At 42.9% G+C, this 22,281-nt stretch overlaps 1 long non-coding RNA gene across 1 annotated transcript in view; it reads right to left on the bottom strand.

The window, feature by feature from the left end:
- LOC126985695 (uncharacterized) overlaps positions 1-16,731 on the bottom strand; it is a 106,833-nt gene extending 90,102 nt beyond the window's left edge. The window contains exon 1 of the long non-coding RNA XR_007738931.1: positions 16,245-16,731. This is a non-coding gene — a long non-coding RNA (uncharacterized LOC126985695). The remainder of the gene's footprint in view (positions 1-16,244) is intronic.
- Between the last annotated feature and the right edge of the window lie 5,550 nt (positions 16,732-22,281).

Below are 22,281 nucleotides of genomic sequence, written 5' to 3'. Positions count from 1 at the left end.
AAGGTGAGACAAAAGGAAAAGTAACACAAGATGAATGAGGGAAACAGAGATGGAAAAGAAGATAATAAAGGGGAAAGAAAGACACGACTTTAAAATAGAAATACAAAACGTGAGAGAAAAGGAAACAAAGAGTAATACAAGAGGAAGGAAATAAATGGTTGGTGAGAAGATTAGTTAACTGCGAAAGTGTAATTAGAGGAAAAAGAGAAGGAAAGAAGGAAGGAAAGAAGAAAGTAAAAGGCTAATAAAGAAACACGAGGGAAGAAAAATAAATATAAAAAGTGAGAGAAAAGGAAAGCAAACGCAACACAAGATGAAAAAGGGAAATAAGGAAAAAAAGAAGATAAAAAGAGGAAGAAAGAAGAAAAAACGGAAGAAAAAAGAAATAGAAGGTTAGAGAAAAGGATTGAAAAAGTAACACAGGAAAAGAAAACGAAGAAAAATGAAAGCTTAAAATAACGAATGGTTGATAATAAAGAACGAAAGAGGAAGAAGGGAGAAGGGAAAATAGGTAAAAGAGGGGAAGTTAGAGTAAAAAAAAATATAAAAAAAGGACCCCCAAAAAATGAGTGTGAACGCGAAGGGGAAAATTAATAAGGAAGAGACAGGAAAAGGAGGAGGAGAATAAAAGGCAAAAATAATAATGATATATGGTGGCAAAATAAAGGAACGAAGGAGGAAATAAAGGATAAGAGAGAAAAGAAAGACGGGAAAGAAGGAAAACATAAAAATGATGACCAAAAAGGAAGGAAAAAAATAAACAAAGGAGTGAAAATAAACGTAAATGTGATGAAATAAGAAGTAAAAGAATAAATGAGGAAAGGAATAGCGAAGAAAGAAAAGAGGAAAGGAGAAAAATATATAAAAGTGTGGAAAGGAAGGGAAAATTAATACGAGAGAGAGAGAGAGAGAGAGAGAGAGAGAGAGAGAGAGAGAGAGAGAGAGAGAGAGAGAGAGAGAGAGAGAGAGAGAGAGAGAGAGAGAGAGAGAGAGAGAGAGAGAGAGAGAGAGAGAGAGAGAGAGAGAGAGAGAGAGAGAGAGAGAGAGAGAGAGAGAGAGAGGGGAAAGCTTGTAGGAAACTGTTAAGGGCCCAGGAAGGAAAATTTAAAGATAAAAAAAAAAGAGAAATAAAAAAATAGAGAAAAGACGCAAGGGGAAGGTGACAAGGCAAAATTACGAGGGAAAACAGAAAACAGGAAAACAGAAATTTAAGGGAAAACTGAAGGAAATAAAAAGAAATTGAAGAGAAAGAGGAAAAACTTGAAGAATATAAAAGGAAAATGGAGTAAAAAGGAGGAAGAAAAGAGGAGAGAAAAGGATCAAAAGACGTGTTGAATCCTCTCTTTTCATGCTCCTCTGTAACCCCGCCTCCTCTTCCTCCTCTTCTTCCTCCTCTTTCTCCTTCTCTTTCTCAGCCTCTTCTCTTGATCCTCCTCCTCCTCCTCCCCCTCCTCCTCCTCCTCCTTCTCCTACTTTTTCTTTATACCATCTTCCTGTCAGTTACCATTTCTCTTCCTCCTCTTCCTCCTCCCCTTCATACTCTTCCTCCTCCTCCCCCTCTTCCTCCTTCTCTCCTTCGCATTTTCATTTTTTTTTTATTCTGTATTTTATTTCTTCTCCTCCTCCTCCTCCTTTCATAACCCATATTTTTTTTCCTCCTTTCTCCCTACCGGCTATTTTTTCTTCTTTTTTCCCTCCCATCTTAGACTCCCTTCCTCCTTCCACACCATACTCTCCTCCTCCTCCTCCTCCTTGCTAGAATGAGGGAAAAAAGGAGGTTTTGAAGTTACGTTTCGAGGTTAAGAAAGTAAAAGAGACGTGAGAGAGAGAGAGAGAGAGAGAGAGAGAGAGAGAGAGAGAGAGAGAGAGAGAGAGAGAGAGAGAGAGAGGAAATGTATCGTAAAAAAAAAGTGAATGAAGAAAAATTTATGAGTTATTTTCCTCCCCTGCACATTTTCTGTCTCTCTCTCTCTCTCTCTCTCTCTCTCTCTCTCTCTCTCTCTCATAAGCACCTCCATAACGTTCCAAATCTGTTCTCTTTGTGGTTTCAGCCGCAGCTCTGCATCCACTTCTCTCTCTCTCTCTACTGTTTAAATATCCACGAGTCAGTAATTAACGTTCTGATAACATAATTATTCCGTCTTCTAAAAAAATTATTGTTATACATTTTTTTTTTTCGGCGTCCATTAACTTTTTTTATCTCTCTCTCTTGCTGTTTGTTTTTGTTTTCGTTTTTGTTTTCTTTTTGTTTGTTTCGCTTCATGGACGACCACCTCCTGTTTCTACCTTGTTCTGTTTATCATAGTTATCCTCCTCCTCCTCCTCCTCCTCCTCCTCCTCCTCCTCCTCCTCCTCCTCTACTCTCATTTCTTCTTTTCCATTTCTCTCTCTTCCCTGTTCGTCGTCATGAAATATTGCAGCAAAAAATATGAAAAAAAAAAACAGAGAGAGAGAGAGAGAGAGAGAGAGAGAGAGAGAGAGAGAGAGAGAGAGAGAGAGAGAGAGAGAGAGAGAGAGAGAGAGAGAGAGAGAGAGAGAGAGAGAGAGAGAGAGAGAGAGAGAGACACACACACACACACAAAAAAAAAAAAAAAAAAAAATGAGTGAGTTCAGAAAACGGTGAGGCGTAAAAAAAAAAACATAAATAAAAGAATGAACGATAAGGCAAATTAAGCCGAGCCTGAAAAACAAACTAATGAAGTTATGAACACAAAAAGATATGGAACACGTGACACCTACACGAGTATTTCATTTTCTGCCTCGTCGGTCGAAAAAAAGAAAAGAAAAATGAGTAAAATATGTAAGGAAATGGGACTGACATATATTCATTAAGGGTTTTTTTTTTCTACATATTCACCAGATTTTTCTTTTATTTTGAAGAGAAATGTAATGGAGAGAGAGAGAGAGAGAGAGAGAGAGAGAGAGAGAGAGAGAGAGAGAGAGAGAGAGAGAGAGAGAGAGAGAGAGAGAGAGAGAGAGAGAGAGAGAGAGACTGACTGACTGACTGACTGACTGACTGACTGCCTTCCTGCCTGACTGACTGACTGACTGACTGATAAAGAGGAGGAAACAATGCAAGCATATACAAAACCTACATTTTTTTTACAACTCATATTTTCAACTCTCCTTTTTTTCCCTTTTTTTATCTCTTTATGTCGGAACGGAAAAGGAGGACAGAGTTGCCACGAGGGGGAAAAAAATACAATAAACTACATCGGTCGGGGGAAAAAAATAGGAATAGAAAAATGTTTAGGATGTTGAGTCGGGTCTTTTCTGCCTGTGTTTGATGTGTCGGTAAAACTACCCTCCCTTGCCTGTCTGTTGTTTATGTCTGTGTTTCTGGTGGTGTGTTGCTCTCTCTCTCTCTCACACACACACACACACACACACACAACACAATCCTAGATAAGCTTTATGAAACACAACAATGAAATAGTCAAACAAGCACAGACGAGAGAGAGAGAGAGAGAGAGAGAGAGAGAGAGAGAGAGAGAGAGAGAGAGAGAGAGAGAGAGAGAGAGAGAGAGAGAGAGAGAGAAGGGGGATGGAAGCATAAATAAACAAATATCTACACAAAGACATGAATAAGTAATAAAATAAATGAAGAAAGAGAAATAATAAAAATGAGCACAAACAAAAACAAAACAAAAAATCATATAAGTAAGTTCACAAATCAATACAAACAAGAATATTAATAAAGAAAATAACCTGTACCATACCTGAAGAACTCAACTCCATCTCTCTGCATATGAATCCCTCTTTCCCACATCATAAACACGCCCACTGAACAGACGAAGATGAAGCGAGCGAGACAATTCCAGCATCTCAAGTTAGTGCAGTTTCTTTTTTCCTTTACGAAGCACAAGAATGAGAAGAACGAGAGTGCAGAACAACTAAGAGAAGAGAGAAGAAGCAGAAGAAGGACAGGAGTGGAAGACAAATAAGAGGAGAGAGATGGAACAGAAGAAGAACGAGAAAGAAGAACAACTGAGAGGAGAGAGATGAAGAAGAGGAGGAAAGACGAGAACGGATGGAAGCTAAGAGGGGAAGGAGAGAAGTTTGAGGGAGATAAGGACCGTCAAGAGGAGGAAAGAAGAGCAGCAATAAGATTCAAATTACGAGGAGGAAAATATGAGTGTGACAGTAAACAAGACCAAATGAAAGGGAGGAAGGAGAAAGAGGAGGAGGGAATGGAAGTGATAGAACATAAGAGGTAAAGACAGAAGGATTAGACGAGAGTAAGAGACAAGCAAAAGGGGAGAAAAAAACTAGAGATAACTGATACAAATTAAACATGAAAGAGAGGAAGGCGAAAGAGAAGGAGGAGGAGGAAATGGACGCAACAATAAATGAGGTAAAAACAGAAGAACAAAAAGAATAAGAGACAAGCAAAAGGTGATAAAGAGACGAGAAATAACTGATAGGAATTTACGAGAAGGAAAATAAGTGGGAATGACATTGAGAAGAGAGAAAGACGAACCAAAGGAAAAGGACAAGAAGAAAAACACACGAGAGAAGAAATAATGATAAAAATGTGAGGAAAAGAAAGATAAAGAGAAAGAAGGGAAATAAGCAACAGGTCACAAAAGAGTAAGAAACAGAGAAGGAAGATGAAAGAGAGGATAAGAGAACAGGGAAAACAATAAGAAGAAGAAGAAGAAGAAGAAGAAGAAGAAGAAGAAGAAGAAGAAGAAGAAGAAGAAGAAGAAGAAGACCACGAGCTGCGATATACCAAAGTGAAAGATAAGAAAGAAAGAACAGACAGAAAACCACACATGAAAAAAAAGGAAATAAGAAAAGGGAACAAAAGGGAAAAGAAAAGAAAAAAAAAAGGGAGGAGGAAGAGGGAAAAATTAAAAAGAAAGAGGAAAACAAACTACCTAAAGAAATAGCCCCCCAAAAAAGGATTAAAGAGGAAAAAAAAGGAAAGTAGGAAAAAAAGGGAATTTAGGAGGAATGATAAACCTAATTAAGGAGCGGAAAGAAAATGTGATGAGCGTGTCACTTGATGATGAAGTGCAAGGGAGGGAAAATATTAATGCAGAGGAAAGCAAAAAAAAAAAAAAGGGAGGGGAAAAAAATGGAAAAAAGAGGAAATGAATCATGGACAGTCTTTTTTTTCTCATCATCCTGCCTCACATTTCTTGCCCCTCTTCTTTTTTTTACCAGAAGAAGATGAAGAAGAAGAAGAAGAAGAAGACGAAGACGAAGACGAAGAAGAAGAAGAAGAAGAAGAAGAAGATGAGGATGAAGAAGAAGAAAAAGAAGATGAAGAAGAAGAAGAAGAAGAAGAAGAAGAAGAAGAAGGAGGAGGAGGAGGAGGAGTGAAGGAAAGAAGGGAAAAAGAAGAAAGTAAAAGAGAAAGAAACACACTTAAAAAAGGAACAAAGAAACAAAGAAAAAGGAGAAAAAGGAGGAAGAGGAGGAGAAAGGAAAACAAGAAAAATGAGGAGCAAAACAAAAGAATCTAGCACAAAAAACAAATAATAGCCAACAAACAAAACTAAAAACAAGAATCAAAACACTATAGAAACACACACACACACACACACACACACACACACACACACACACACACACACACACACACACACACACATACACACACACACACAACACAAGACCCTTCCACCTCTACCTCGGGCGAGAGAAAATAATAACAACAGAAATAACAACAAATAACTTACACCCATCTCCCTTCTACCTGCCCGTCTTTTCATCTCACCTGTACAGAGAGCATCAGATTCACCTGTGCCCTTTTCAGACAATGGATCAGACAATGGAATCCCAGGACGCGAGACTTATTGCGAACCAGAACAAATATTATCAGGAAAAAAATACGAAGAAAAATATATATGAGTGTGTGTGAGAGAGGAAAGGTTGTGGGGCTTTGTGTGTGTGTGTGTGTGTGTGTGTGTGTGTGTGTGTGTGTGTGTGTGTGGGTGGGTGGGTGGGTAGGTGGGGGTGTAAGCTTCCCCACTGCCATGTTCGAGACCCAAGGAAAGAAACGGAAGAAATATGAGCTCTCGGAAACAGGCTCAGGAAAAACAGCTGGAAAGTAGAAGAGAAGGGAGAGAAACAACAGCTGTGACGAAGTTCTGGAGGTGAATGTTTACCAGGATTGAATTTGCCTAAGATTTTATTGTTTGTTTCTTTTGTTTTGTTTTCTAGCGTACGAGAATGATACGTGTTCTTTTTATTGTTGTTTGTTTGCTTGTTTTCTGACATGCAAGGATCATACGTGTTTGTTTGTTTTTCTACTATACAAGAATCATACGTGTTTTTCTTTGGTTTTGTTTCACTATACAAGAGTCATACGTGTTTTTTTTGTTTTTGTTTTTTTGTTTCACTATACAAGAATCACACGGTTTTTTTTTTTCTACTGTACAGAAATCATGTGTTTCGGTTTCTTTCAACTTTACTTCAAAAAATTAATAAGAGTAATTGTACGAGGATATAAAAAAAGGAGAAATAAACGTAAAAGAAAGTGACCCAGAACAAAAGATTAAAAAAAAAGATGACAAAATGCAAGTAAAACAACAACAAAAACAACAACAACAACATCTGCAAGGAAAGATAAAAAAAAAGAATAAAAAGAAAACTGTGGAACCCGAAAAACAAAACTCAAGCGAGGGAAAAAAGGAGGTGAAGAAGGAGGAGAATGATAATGAGGAGGAGGAGGAGGAGGAGGAGGAGGAAGAGAAGGAGGAAGAGGTGAAGCAGAGAGAAGAAAAATATAAATGTGAGCGGAAAAGCACGAAGGGGAGGAGGAGGAAGAGGAGGAGGAAGAAGAGAAGGAGGAGGAGGAGGAGGAGGAGGAGGAGGAGGAGGAGGAGGAAGAAGAGGAGGAGGAGGAGGAGGAGAAGGAGGAGGAGGAAGAAGAGATGGAGGTGGAGGAGGAGGAGGAGGAGGAGGAAGAAGAGGAGGAGGAGGAGGAGGAGGAGGAGGGAGAAGAAGAAAAAAAGAACAAGAACAAGAACAAAAACAAGAGAAAAAAAAGAAAAAGATGATGAGCAGGATGATTAAGAAAAGGAGGAGGAGGAGGAGGAGTAGGAACGAAAAGGAAAAACATGGAAACACACGAAAAGCAGGCACCAGAAAACCTCACAATAAGGATGCCTGCTATAATGATTTGGTCTCTTCTTAAGGCATTTCAATAACCTATAAAACAAGCTAAATAAACCACTATCTAAAGTCTACGCAAGAAAACACTCAATCTTTACATCTATCGCAACAAAAGTAACAGTCAATGCGATTCTCAAAGGCAGTATAGAGGGAGTTTTTTCGCACTATATTAGTAATCATGTCGGGAAGGTTGTTGCAGTGGCGGATTATACTCGGTTCGGGAAAAGAAAAAAAAACTCCAGTCGATATTTTTGTCCCGCCTCGCTGTTTCCGGTTCTCAGCTCAGTTTGGAAGTGTCGAAATCCGTAACTTTGAGTGATCGATGTTGCTGGACTTACTGAGGTGATTGAGGAGGAGGAGGAGCAGGAGGAGGAGGAAGAGATGGAGGAGGAGGAGGAGGAGGAGAAGGAGGAGGAGGGGAAAAAGAAGCGGAAAGGAGAGAATCAGAGAGGATGAAGAGAAGAAAAAAAGAAAAATATGAAGAAAAAGAAGACGAAGAAGGAGAAGGAAAAAAAAGACGAAAAGGATGATGATGAGTGTGAAAGAGATGATGATGATGATGATGATAATAATGATGATGAAAAGGATAATGATAAAAAAGAAAAAAAGGGGAGGAGGAAGATCAAAAAGAAGAGGAAGAAGGAAAGGAGGAAGAGAAAAAAAGAAGAGGGGGAGGAGAAGAGGAGAAGAGTAGAAGTATCCGCTTGTTCTCAAATTCTCTCCCGTCAAGGTATAACTTTCCCTCGTAACTTGGGGACACCTGACCTCCTCCTCCTTCTCCTCCTCCTTAGTAAACTGACCTGAAACTTCAAACTCCAAGACGACACCAAACTTTTCGAGGCTTCACTTGACACTTGCTGGTAACTACATGTCTTTTTTTTTTTTCCTTCTTGTTTTCATCTCTCAACAGATTGCTCGAAAACTCTCCGGCAAAGATATCAAAAGTTCGTAATTATTTCTCTACGGTGAGGGAATGTGAGAGCATCATTATTGTCATTATCATCATTATGGTATCGTTATTATCAGCATCATTATAAAACGTGTACTGTATTTTCTCTTAATTGGTTTTATGGTTTACTTGCATGGTAGACGACGGTTTTTATGGCGTCTGTGTATGTGTGTGTGTGTGTGTGTGTGTGTGTGTGTGTGTGTGTGTGTTTAACTGACTGACTGACTGAATGATTGGCTGAAAGAGTGAAGGGGTGACTGACTGACTGAATGATTGGCTGAAAGAGTGAAGGGGTGCTTGACTGACTGACTGAATGATTGGCTGAAAGAGTGAAGGGGTGCTTGACTGACTGACTGAATGATTGGCTGAAAGAGTGAAGGGGTGACTGACTGACTGACTGAATGATTGGCTGAAAGAGTGAAGGGGTGCTTGACTGACTGACTGAATGATTGGCTAAAAGAGTAAAGGGGTGACTGACTGACTGACTGATGTTCTTTTTCGCGTCCAGCACGGATTTGATTCCTGCGTTTGATGACTGACTGACTGACTGACTGTATGCCTGATTGACTGACTAACAAGCGTCCCATCATTTAGTAATCTTTTTTCTATCAGCGTAGAGGGTCAGTTTTTTCAATCTCCTTTCCGTTATTTGCAGGTTAATTTCATGTGATGTTAGTTTAAGATGAAAACTGTTACATTTTATTTTATTTATTCTATTTTATTAACGTTTGCAGTTTTCCTATTTCTAGTGAGGATATGCGAACACACAAACAGACAAACAGGCAGGCAGGCATGCAGAAAGAAACACACACACACACACACACACACACACACACACACACACACACACACACAGTAACGTCAAAATTTTGTTGATGAAATCCTTCAACCGATAGTTCGTTGCAGATACACTCACCACCACCACCACCACCACTACCACCACCACCCTCACCACCACCTCCACCATCACCACCCTCCCATTTTGCCTGCCTCCCCATCCACCACCGACTTCCCAACTCCACCTCCCAGCCATACTCCCCTCCTCCTCCTCTTCTCCTCCTCCTCCTCCTCCTCCTCCTCCTTCCCCAGTTATCCTTTCTCCTCCTCCTCTCCTCCTCTTTTCCTACCACTACCCTCCTCCAGCTATTCATCCCCCTCCTCCTCCTCTTCTTCCTCCTCCAAGCCCCCCATCCCTCCCCATCTTCCCTCACCATCACCACTTTGCTTTCCACCCTCCTCCTCCTCCTCCTCCTCCTCCTCCTCCCCGTGTGCCGTTTTGTTAATACAGGAAAACTCGGATCACCACTCAGGGATAAAAATGTGTGATTCCCGCTCATAAAAACCTTCCTAATTATAATCGAACTCCCGCAGTTTATTTTTTTTTTACCTTTTTTTTGCGTGCGATATTTTTACATATATTTTTTTTTATATTTTGAGTCTGTAATAGAAACATATCCCTAAAAGGTAAATGCACATATTTCCACGTGATGGCGGATGTGAATAAATGGCGTAGCTCTCTCTCTCTCTCTCTCTCTCTCTCTCTCTCTGCATGTGCGTGACTAATATATTTTTACGGGAAAATGTCAAAGTTTCACGACTGATAATTTTTTTCATTCGTCACAAATGCATGAATACGTTAATGGCTGTGTGTAAATGTTATTCCAGAGAGAGAGAGAGAGAGAGAGAGAGAGAGAGAGAGACGAAGTTAGGTCCCATGCACGTATGTAAACGCAGCGCCGCCAGATAGAGTTTATATTCCACCGCCATTCCGACACAGACACAGCCGCTGCAGGTCCGCCCTCCTCCTCCTCCTCTCGATATGACCACAGACTCGCTGCCAATATTGGGACAACACCGCCACTACACCCCCTCAACAACCTGCCCTCATTCCGCCTACTGACCTACCTCACAACACACCAATACACCTCTACACACACACACACCTTCCCTAGTTGCTTTCCTCCGTTCGCTTCCCACTATAAAATAAATACAACCCCCTCTCAACAACCTGCCCTCATTCTGCCTACTGACCTACCTCACAACACACCAACACACCTCTACACACACACACACACCTTCCCCAGTTGTTTACCTCCGTTCGCTTCCCACTATAAAATAAATACAACCCCCTCTCAACAACCTGCCCTCATTCCGCCTACTGACCTACCTCACAACACACCAACACACCTCTGTACACACACACACACCTTCCCCAGTTGCTTTCCTCCGTTCGCTTCCCACTATAAAAAAAATACAACCCCCTCTCAACGACCAGCTCTCATTTCCCCTCCCGACCCCACCTCACTAAAGTACCCCAAAGCACCCCTACACACCCACACACCTTCCCCAATTGCATACCTCCGTTCGGTTCCCACTATAAAAAAAAATACAACCCCCCCTCAACAACCTGCCCTCATTCCGCCTACCGACCCACCTCACCACAGCACCCCAAAGCACTTCTATACATCCACACACTCTCCATACCTGTTTTCCTCCGTTTACTTCCCCAACCAAGACACCAGCACCAGCCTACCGCCACCATACAAGTCTCAGGGCCAGATTCTTGAATATTTCGGGGGTCCAAGTAGTTACACATATCGAACAAGGCTTTCGTAAGAGTTGTGGGCCTTTCCAGGGGTAGTTTTATGACCCCGGTGGTAGTCTGACAAAGCTTCTGTAATATGAACGTGAAAAATGCTTATAAGAACGTATTTAACCTCCTTTGTAGCATGTAGAAATGATTGGTGTGAGTCGGGAACGTCTTAGAAAACCGACCAGATTCCTTCTCCCCACTTGCCTCCCCCTCAACACACCCTTACTCTCTCTCTCTCTCTCTCTCTCTCTCTCTCTCTCTCCCCACTAAAACACAGCCATACACACACCTTCCCCATAGCTTCCCATACAAATCCAATTCCCTCCCCCCACTTTCCTAACACCACATCCTTACTTCCCCTTAAACTCCACATTTTTCACCCACTTACTCCACCTTACTTCTTTTCCACCTCCTTTCTCCCTCTCTTCCACCCAATTTTTTTTTTTACAGCAAAGGAGACAGTTCAATAGCAAAAAAAAAAAAAGGAAACAATAATGAAAAAAAAAAGCCCGCTACTCACTGCTCCACCTACTCCACTCACTGCTCACTACTCCACCTTACTCCTTCTCTTCCACCCCCTTGCTACCTCGTGCTCGCTCTCCCTCCCTTTCCACATTTCCCTAACACCAATACACAGCCTCCCCACCACCCTCAATATCCCCTCCAATATACATGCCTTATATTCCCTCTCCCTCCCTCTCCCTTCCCTCGCCCTTCCTGCCATCGCCTTCCCACACACGCAGTCCTTCGGCATTCCTCTCCGCCAGCACAAAAATCCTTCCTAACGTAACCACCCCACGCCCACCGCCTCCTCCCTCCCCCCCCCCTCCTCGACCTCCACTTTCCCTGAACTCTTTTTAACTTTTCTGCTGTCTCCCCTTCCCCGCCAACGACCCTCTCTCCCCCCTCACTCCCAATCACTCTTTGTTACGAGCCTCTCTTCCTCGCTCCTTCTATAGAATTTCTTTACTAGTCACAATACTTTTTTTTTCTTTCCTGAGTTCTCACTGTAACGTAAAAATGAAGGAGAGTAGGTTTGAATGTTTTGTTGTGGTCGCTGTCTGTCCTGTTGTGCAATGTCAAAAAAAAATGTGACGGAAAGATTATAAAAAGGTATGATTTGTTAACGCTGTCGACCTCTCTGTGGTGAGTTTTGTGACCTTTGTTGTTTGAAGGTTTAGTATGACTCTAGTCCACACGTGACAGACTCAGCGGTCTTTTTTTCTAGTCTTTAACAACATCCTTCTCTTGTGTTTTTGAGTTCCCTTCTTGAGCCATATTTATTTATTTTTCGCCCGCTATTCGTTTATGGTAAAGCTGAAGGGCATGAACAGTAATTAGAGAGCAAAAGCATAAACTCAAGTCTTATATAGCGAAAGAGTATGACATCTTGCTGAATATATAACGAATACATGATATATTGAGCTTATTATAACAAGAAACCCTGATATCGTGCTAAATAACCTTCAAATCCCTTCCCGTAACTTCATAAGAGCTTTGATCATTATTTTACACTTTCATTTACTCACATGTTCTATAGTCAAACAACTTTACAGAAATGAGTAATGACCTGTTGAGTCTTGTTTAGTTTACCCTTCCGGGGATCATTTTCTTTCCGGCACAGCACTTGTGCGGGGTGCCAACACTCTCAACAGGGCTACCAACAACACATAAATGGTCGTGTAGGGCCTCTAGGCTATTCAGTACAACTCTTCATCGTGCTTCGCTAAATCCATCCAGCTCTCTTATCCCTCACCATCCCGACCCTTCTTACTTCTCCTCCTCCTCCTCCTCTTCCTCTTCCTCCTCATATCTCACCCGAGTGCTCTCCTTTCTCTTACTTTCATAGCACCGCCTTGAGCCTACAACACTATATTTCCACTTCCCTACACATCTACCCTTCCCGTCTGGCTTCCCGTAATCCCCACAGCGCCCTTCCCTTCCTCACCAGCCCAGCTCCTCTTCCCCTTTCATCTCATCCCTCTTAGCTATACAAAACCCTCTCACCCCCTCTCAGCTCGCCCGTCTTATCTCTCTCCTTCGCCCCCTCAACGCCCAAGGCAAGTTTACAGTTGATGAGAAGCCGCGGAGCCTGAAATTGAATCCTTTCGACTTGCAATGTCAAGTATCAGCAAAAACACGAGGAAAAGTTTCAACCGCAGAATTTCCATGCGCTTTGAACTTCCATCCATCAGTCAGTCTCCTGTATCCTCGCCTCTCTCTCTCTCTCTCTCTCTCTCTGAAGATCGAATATATCCCGCCGTGGTCGAAAGCTTCAGTTGCATCCCACGGTCGTTCAGCCCAATAATTATAGACTCCAATCTCGTCGTCCCTTCCTCTCTCTCTCTCTCTCTCTCTCTCTCAGGTAGTCATGCCCTTCAAATTATTCAATATTCCTTCGGGGTCACGAGATTGGCTTGTTGCAGTGAACGAGCGAATCCCAGATGACATCTTAGGGTCTTCCATATACTGATATTTCGAGTTTCGAGAAATATTAGTTGTGGTTAAGGCTGCGTATGTATTGGATGACCATGGTAGTAGTAGTGGAAGTAGTAGTAGTAGTAGTAGTAGTAGTAGAGGTAACAGTAACAACATCCAAAGCAGTAATCATATTTTGTTTCGAGAATTATTAGTTGTGGTTTAAGGATGCATATGTATTTGATAACCGTAGTAGTAGTAGTAGTAGTAGTAGTAGTAGTAAATCTTAAGCCATCAAAGGGATAAGAGTAATGGGTACGGTATAGCATTACATAATATTGTCCCATCCGACTTTCCTTCCCTAAAAACAGTTTCTACTCTGTTTACTCCCGCCAGGCTCGACGCTTAGAAGTTAAAAGCAAGTGAGGAGGAGGAGGAGGAGTTGGAGTGGGATTGTTAGGGGGAAGGAGAGGAGGAGGGAAAGTAGGAACGGTGAGAGGAGCAAGTACGTGTCTGCGGGGACCTAGAATTTATGCTACAAGAATTCAGCGAGATCGCCTGGCGGGTGTTTTCCTTGAGCCAAATCTATTTACCTGTTCCGCGTGGCACTCAGCGACGCATCCAATGTTCCCTGGAGGAGCGGAGTGTCTGTGTTAAGTGTTAGCTGCCGGAGACGGAGAGAGGGGGAGAAGGAGCGAGGGAGGGGGCGAAGAGGGCGAAGAAGGGCTGAGGGGTCGGCGGGGAGTTGTTGTTAAGAGTTGGCCTGATGGAAATTTACCGCATTTAGTTCTGGCATTTGATGCGTCGCCCCGATGAAGATGAAAGAGTTCGTGGAGAGCAAGTGGCGGGCAAGGTGTAGGCAATGACATCTTGCCCCGAGTAACTGAACACCGATTTATGTATGTTTTGTTTTTCTTCACAGGAGATACCGATACAAAGGCCTGGCTGGGGAGAAATCCCAAGCCACCTGTGACATCAAGATCAAGATCAAGACTGGGTGCGTTTTGAAGAAATAATGGTAATGTGAAAGTAGGTGTCAAAGTGGGTGAAAATGGGTGGAGGCGAGGGAGCGATGGGTGAGTCAAAATAGGAGTAGGTGGGTGTAGGGGAGGGAAAGGCAGAGGATAGGTTTTGAGGGAGGTGAACGGGGCAGTCAGGAACTTGCTGGGTGGGTGTTATGCACATAGGCGGATCCAGGAGAAATTCGTTACAGATACTGTAAGCCTCCCTCAATCATATAAATATCATGTAGAACTCGATAGTCGATACTGCATCGCTCTACTACATAAAAAACAAATCCACCCTATGGCCTCAATGCAGCGAATCGGAAATAAGCGCTGGAGAAGGAAGGCCTCTTCGGCCAATCAGCGATTAGGAAAATACCAAGGTTGAGCTTCAGCAAGGACTAAATATAGAATTTACTCAGGGTGCGCTGTCGAATCTTTAGCCCATAAACCTCGGGCTAGGGGTCTATTGTCACTCCCAGCGCGCGATGATACTGAATTTTTGGAAAAATCCCAGCGCGCGAGCGATACTGCAAATTTTTGGAAAAATAGGTGTTGTTCACCAATGCCCTGTGTGGTAATTTCAAACGAAAACATAATAGTTTTTACTGCTATCTCATCGCCAATCGCACAATGCAATCCGATGTGACTTAATTCCATGTGTACAGTCCGTCGTCGATGAACAGTTGGCCCCCCCCAAAACTCAAGGCTGGATCCGCCCTTGGTTATGCAGGGCAGAAGCACTACGAAAGTCTGTGTATGGTTGTCGTGAAGTACACTCAGTCCTGTGTACAGCACCACACCACTATAAAAAAAAATTCGCTCGAGCCTCGGCCTGGGTTGGCCATGAGCCCATGACGTTTGCACACGGGTATTAATTTGAACTCCTGAGAAGTACCGGGCAAACTAACAGTCGTAATAGATTGGCGTACACAGAACATCGTATTTGACTGCTTCTGACTCAAAATTGTCGCACCCAAACAAGTAACTATATCTAATCAGGCTTATTGTTAAAACCGTATATAACATACGTTTTTATTAGCGAGTAGAGAGGATATATCGACATTCTTACAGGAGATCCGATTATCGTATATTTACTTTATTATCGCACGTCTGGGAGCGCTGCCACACTGGTGCTGCCATCCTGTGGGCACACTCTGCAACAACCTGACAACAAATATGGCGGATAAATCATATTCCATTTTCTATTACATAGTCTCCATGGAGGGACTAGACGGATACTCGTCACCCAAACCTGTAACGACAACGCAGCTTTATAATCATTAGTAATATCGTTAATTATGGATCTATTTATAGTGAAAATGATAAATCGACGTAGCTGAGGAATGGTGGGTGGGAGGGGGGGGGAGAGAGGCCAAGGTCAAATAAGGGAAGTCAGCGTGTGTTATAGTAAGGTTAATCTCGTTTTCTTTCACTCTTCAAGTTAAAAGATAATAAATATGTGAATGACAGTAGTGTGTGTGTGTGTGTGTGTGTGTGTGTGTGTGTGTGTGATAGTTTATTGTTGCAAGTAAACAACAAAGGAGAAGGGAGGAACATGCCATCCCCACCCCCAGGCAGTACAGAGTGTGATTATACAACTAAGGATACATGTGGAAGTAGCACCAGGAAACAAAAAAGATACAATGGTGGAGGACAAGTGCTAAAAAAATAAAAGCCTTGATGTGTGTGTGTGTGTGTGTGTGTGCAAGGCTAATGAGTGCTTTGACGCTTAATCATGAAAGGCCGAAACTACGACTCCTTGATATTCAGGGGAAAAAAGTCACGTCATAATGAGGTACACGCATTTCCACTATGACCCTAACCACCTTGAAACACACCAAGTCATCAACCAACACGAAATGGCGGCGGCTTCCCCTTACTGTTACCCTAGTTTTGACCAATCCTTCATTCCTAACACGCGCTGCACCTCAAACACTGTCCCATCTACTCCTATCCTTTCACCACCATAACTCAGGACGTCTTCAAGCGCAGCATCTCAGCAATCACGAAATGGCGGCGGTTCGGTTCCCTGACACATTCTTGCCCTCTCCCTCACACACGAGCCTGGCTGACACTCCGCCACTACTCTCCCGCAAGCTACAAATCTCTCCCTCGCCCCTTCCACAACACGTCAGCACCTCTCAACACTTACCGCTTCTCCCTCCACGTCAACGCCTCGTCCTAGCCCACGCCCCGTCACCGAGAATGTCACAAATATCAATTACAACGTGTCACTTGCCGCCCGTCGGTCGCCACGGTATGACCAGAGAGACGCCCCGGGGGGTGGGACGCCGTAGCACTGTGGGACACCGGGAAGTCGGGCAACGCGGCGGGATGGAGATGGCTGGTGATTGGCTCCCAGGCATGTCACGTGTCAAGACTTGGCGCTGATTGGCTAGCTGTCTCTCACCGTGTGGGTTCTCGCTTGAGTGAGTGAAAAGGAAGTTGCCGGAAAATGTTAGATTAAAACAAATCTTCGTTATTCTATTTGGCTGTATTTAGGTTGAGTCATTAAAAAAAGTTATAGAGCATTTGTAAGTGTGTGTAAAGTGAGATGAATGTGTGTGATAAGGATAAGGTATATATAAAGGTAGTGAAGAACTAATAAAGTCTGGCAACTGACAAGATGCTGGCATGAACGGCGGGTCAAATTGAGCTCCGAAACCCCGAGCAGCAAAGATTCGAGGCTCCGCAGGTGGCCCAGGGAATGATTTTTGTATCAGAATCACGAACTTAACATTTTTTTTCCGTACGTGTGTGTTGTATGGCGAGACTACGACGTTGGGGTGGAGAGGTGGGCCGTATGTTCAGTACCTAGTGACAATGATAATAATGACTGATGAATTATTGGTGCATGGGTGTAAATAGACAACAAGACCGACTATACACACAAAAAAAAAATAATAATCCTCCCGCGGTGCAGTGGAAAAGGCAGAAGGATTTCCCGTTTACAAAGAGCTGTGTGTGTGTATGTGTGTGTGTGTGTGTGTAGGGGGTGGGCAGTTGAGGTCCCAGCAGTACCTATAGATCGGTTTTACGAGCTCCAATGCTTTCTGCGGGAAGGTACTGGCTGGCGGTCACTTTGGGAATTACACACACACACACACACACACACACACACAGAGGGCATGCATAGACCACACACACACACACACAAACCGACTAAGCTCGCTCTCTCTCTCTCTCTCACACACACACAGCTCCTCCCATATGACTGAAAAACTTCCCTAATGGCATCAAACAAACAACAGAGGGAGAGAAATAAGTGCCAATGCCAGTCGGTGATAATTAGTTTCTTTGTTAATGACTATGCCTGTGACTAATGACCTTCACATTTTAATCAAAAGTATTCGCTCACTCACAAAAGCAGAGAGTCAATATGTGTTGTCTGCTGTGTGTGTGTGTGTGTGTGTGTGTGTGTAGGAGGAGAGGGGGAGGTGTTAGAGAGAGAGAGAGAGAGAGAGAGAGAGAGAGAGAGAGAGAGAGAGAGATTACAGGTAACTCGATGAAGGAAACAAGCAACAGCATCCTCATTTTAAGCAGATTCAAGGGAAGCGTGTGTTAGTTCGCCTCTTTTTCCATTTATTCGCTTTTTTACCCCCCCCTCTCTCTCTCTCTCTCTCTCTCTTTCGTTCACGCTATTCTCCTAATCGTGAGAATCTTCTTTTGTTTCCCCTGATTTTGAATTTTCTTTTCGCTTATTCTTTTATTTTTTGCCCTTTTTTTGCGAGTTTAGTCTTACTTTTTTTTTTATCTGCTTTTGCGCGGAGGTGGAGGAGTAAGAATGGAGAGAGGAGTAAAGAGTAAAGAGGAAGAGGAAAGAGAGGAAACGGGGAGGGAAAGTAAGGGAAGAAAGAGGAGGAAAGTAAGGTGAAGGGGAATATGAGATGATGGAAACCTAAAGAAAGAGGAAGAAGAGGAAAAAGAAGAAACGGAAAGAGAAAGAAAGGACAGAGAAGGAGAGTAAGGGAAAGAAGGAAAATATATAGGAAGGTGAAGAGCGATAGAGAAAGGAAAAGTAAGAGGAAAGAGAAAAAACAGAAGAAGGAAGGAGAAAACGGGAAGGTGAAAAACGAAAGAAAGGGGAATGAATAAAAGGGAAAAGAAGAAACAGAGAAGGAAAGAGAAAACGGGAAGGTAAAAAATGAAAGAAAGGGGAAAGAGTAAAAGGGAAAAGAAGAAACAGAGAAGGAAAGAGAAAATGGGAAGGTAAGTGAAAAACGAAAAAGTTGGAAGAATAACAAAAAAAAGAAGGAAAGGAGAAAAAGAAAATCGGAAGGTGGAGAGCGAAAGAAAGAGGAAAGAATAAGACGAAAGGGAAGAGAAAGGAAAGGGAAAGAGACAAAAAAGTAAGGTAGAGAAAATGGAACCCTTACCAAATGGTCTTCTTATTAAAAACCCCGTCCGCACATAATGGTCCAATTTTCCCTATTTTGAAGAGAAAGGAAAGGGAAGGAGACGAAAAATTAAGGTAGAGAAAATGGGTAGGTCCTATTATGTATCTTTACCTAATGTTCCTCTTATTAAAAAACCCATCCGCACATAATGGTCCAATTTTCCCTATTTTCCGAGAGCAGGTTCAACATTATGCAGGGTAGTATGCGCGTTCCTCTTGAATTATTGCTACACGCCACCTCCTCTTGACCCCTTGTTTGCCTAATCTCCTAAACTCTCATCATTCACACCCTCTCCTCTTCCTCCTCCTCCTCCTCCTCTTGGCTTATCCTGGTCCCACTTTCGTTATTCAAATTATAGATATATGCGTCAATTTTTTTCTCCCTTGCTGCTCAACCCTAACTAACTCCCCTTTCGGTTATTAACTCCCCTAATCTTGAAGTACTTTAGTTTTTTTTTTACATATCTTTCGTTGCCTTCGTCCCCTACTTCGTATTCATGTCATTTTTGTTCTTTTTTTTTCTCTCATTATCTCCTCTTCCTTTCTCTGCCACATTACTGCTCCTCTTTCTCTCCTTTCCTTCTATTTCTTTTTGTTCCTCTTCCGCTTCCATTTTCATCTTATTCTTCTCATTTCTCTTTTTCCTTCCTTCTTTTTCCATCAGTTCTCTTTTTCCTTCGCCGTTTCTCCTTTTTCGTCTTATTTTTGCTTTCCATTCTTACTTTTCCACTTTACATTCTCCTCCGTTCTCCCTATTTCCCTTATTCTCTATCCTTCCCTTTCCTCTCCTTTATTCCTACGTCCTCTCATGTTTCCTTCTCTTTCTCCTTTTCCTCCTTTCCTTTCACCTGCTCCACATTCTATTTCTCCTCTTTCACTCCTACTCACTTTCCTCTTCCCTTCCCTTTCCCCTCTTCCAGATTATCGCATCTCCCTCTTCTCCCCTCTCTCCTCCTCCACTTGACGCTCTCTTTCCTGTTCTTTCCCTTTCTGCTCCTCCATTTCCACCCTCCTTCAGTCCCTTCCTCTCTCTCTCTAATCCCTAGACGCGTTTCTACTTCCCGTCCCTCGTAATTATGATGTTTACACCGCCTTTAGCTTCCTCTCTCCCCTGGCGGCGGCGCGGAGAAGCTGGAAGGTCGAACGCGCCTAAAGAAGATAAGACACACGGACAGAACAATACAGACCCACTGACAAAAATACGTAAATACACAGAGTTGGAAACTCGTGCACAGCGGATTTACACTCTAGTTACCCTCCGTATTCTTCAACATTTCGGCGCCCAAGCACACATATTTGGCAAGGCTTTCGTGTATAGGAGTTTGGGGCATTTCCAGGGGTGCAAGCTTTATGACCCCCTGGTGGTAGTTTGAGCCGTCTTCTGTACGTATACCATGAACCTAAAATACGTATGAGAACCCGATTAATCTCCATTTTTGGCCTTTGGAAATAGATGCGAGGCCACAGACATAGCGGCCACAGACACGATGATGCAGACTAACAGACAAATATATACTTAGTTACACAGAAATGAATACACAGACTAACACAGACATAAATATACTTGACACACAAATAGGATGCTACAGAATGATACAGACAAAACTATATACTCAAACACTGAGAAACAAATATACAGACCAACACAGACATAAAAATATACTCAAGATACACAGAAACTCATGCACAAACAAACACAAACATCAACAGGACACAGACACGATGACATACAGACAAACAGACGATAACACAGACAAGCAGGAACAAGAGTATACATAAACAGACACACAGACGCGTTTATAAATAGAACCACAGACAAGAATATACATAAACACGCTCGGACATGTTTATACAGACAAGCACAGACAAGAATATGCAGAGCCCGGCGTACGCGTGCTCGGAATAACTGTTTAGCTTTATTATGAACTTTTATTTTTCTTCGTTTTTTCTCGCCCTTCCTCGAGTAATTAATCTTTCAGCGTAAACAATGCACGTCAACACCACCACCACCACCACCACTACGCAAGACGAATACATTACCAACACCAGCCAGCATCCTTTTCTTCTCTCTTTCTCTTCTCACCCCGTTCACAAGGTGTTGGCAATGCTGCAGAGGTCGAGTTTTTCTTCTCTTTTTTTTTTTAATGAGATTCGAAAGCAACAAACTCTTGCCCTTAGTGATACGATACTTATTCATTTTACTATTTATTTATTATTATTTTTTTTTTTTTACAACAAAGGAGACAGCTCAAGGACACAAAATAAGGAAACGATAATATTAAAAAAAGCTCGCTACTCGCTGCTCCTAAAAAGAATCCAAAGAGGGGTCAATTTCGGGAGGAGAGGTGTCTTTTTAAGTATTGCCTTTAGCGCCGGTAGGCTGTCTTGAGGGGCCCCTTGGACAGCCTCAGCTCGTTAGTGGCGCTTTCGAATTTTATTTATAGCGACTGCCGTGATGTGTGACTTGGTTGGCCCATGCTGCCCCCCGGTACTCCACTTGAAGTCGCTTAAGTTATATATTTACCAGTACAAAAATAATTATACAATCCGTCTTGATATCGTCTCATTCACTCACAGCAACAGGATCAATACCACACCAGCAACACTGTATATATAAGCAGACATCCCAAGGTAACCAGACCCGCATATGATTTCCCCTGCAAACTGACGTAACCAGTAATGTCAGACGTAATATCGCAACGGTCCTCGGCGGTGTGCGTATCGGCCTGTGTCCTCGCTATTGGGAAACGGAGGAGCAAATTTGTTATCGGGAGAATTTGCCGATATAGGAGACTACGATGACTATTTCGGCTGCTTGGGGGCGTCAGTAGGGAGAGGGAGATAGGGTGAGGAAAGTGGGGAAAGGGAGAGGGAGAGGAGGGAAGGAGGGAAAAGGGAATGTGCTGAGAGAGGAAGGGTGTGACGGAAGGAAAAGCAAGGGTGAAGGGCACTGGGTGAGGAAGAGGAGGGAAAGAGGGATGTTCTAGGAGGGAGGAAAGGTGTAAAAGAAGACGGGAAAGGAAGAAAAGCTGAAGGAAGAGAAGAGGAAGGAAGGAAGGAAGCAGTGAAGAGAACCGGATAAGCGTGAGTGGGGAAGGAAAGAGAATGGGAAAGAAGAGAAGAGGATGAGGAAGGAAGGAAGTGAGGAAGAAAGAGATGTAGGCTAATGGGAGGAAGGAAGAAAAGGGTGCAGAGAACTGGAAGGGCGTGTATGATAAGAGAGAAGGGAACCAGGCATATTCTGAGAGGAAGGAAATGCATAAAAGGAAGAAGGGAGAGGCGTGTTGGGTGCTAGAGAATATGGTATACGTTGAGAGGCAGAGACAGGAAGGAAAGCAAGTTAAGGTCCGTAATAGAAGGGAGCGAAGGAAGGGAAGGAGAGTGGGATGCTGGTAGCTTAAGTTGCCGTGGGGATGAAGGAAAGGGCAGAGAGAGTAAGGAAGGAAGGAAGATGAAAGTAACTATTGAGAGAGTAACGTGAGGGAAGACGGGAGAAACTACGGTAGAAATGAAGGAAAAAAAGACGCCATGGGATAAAGGAGAAGACAGAGTAAGGAAGGAAGGAAGATGAAAGTAACTATTGCGAGAGTAACGTGAGGGAGGACGGGAGAAACTACGGTAGGAATGAAGGAAAAAGACGCCATGGGATAAAGGAGAAGACAGAGTAAGGAAGGAAGGAAGATGAAAGTAACTATTGCGAGAGTAACGTGAGGGAGGACGGGAGAAACTACGGTAGGAATGAAGGAAAAAGACGCCATGGGATAAAGGAGAAGACAGAGTAAGGAAGGAAGGA

Source organism: Eriocheir sinensis, chromosome 5, assembly GCF_024679095.1.
Source record: "Eriocheir sinensis breed Jianghai 21 chromosome 5, ASM2467909v1, whole genome shotgun sequence".
In the NCBI taxonomy this organism is placed as follows: Eukaryota; Metazoa; Arthropoda; class Malacostraca; order Decapoda; family Varunidae; genus Eriocheir; species Eriocheir sinensis.
This window is presented reverse-complemented; position numbering and strand designations above follow the sequence as displayed.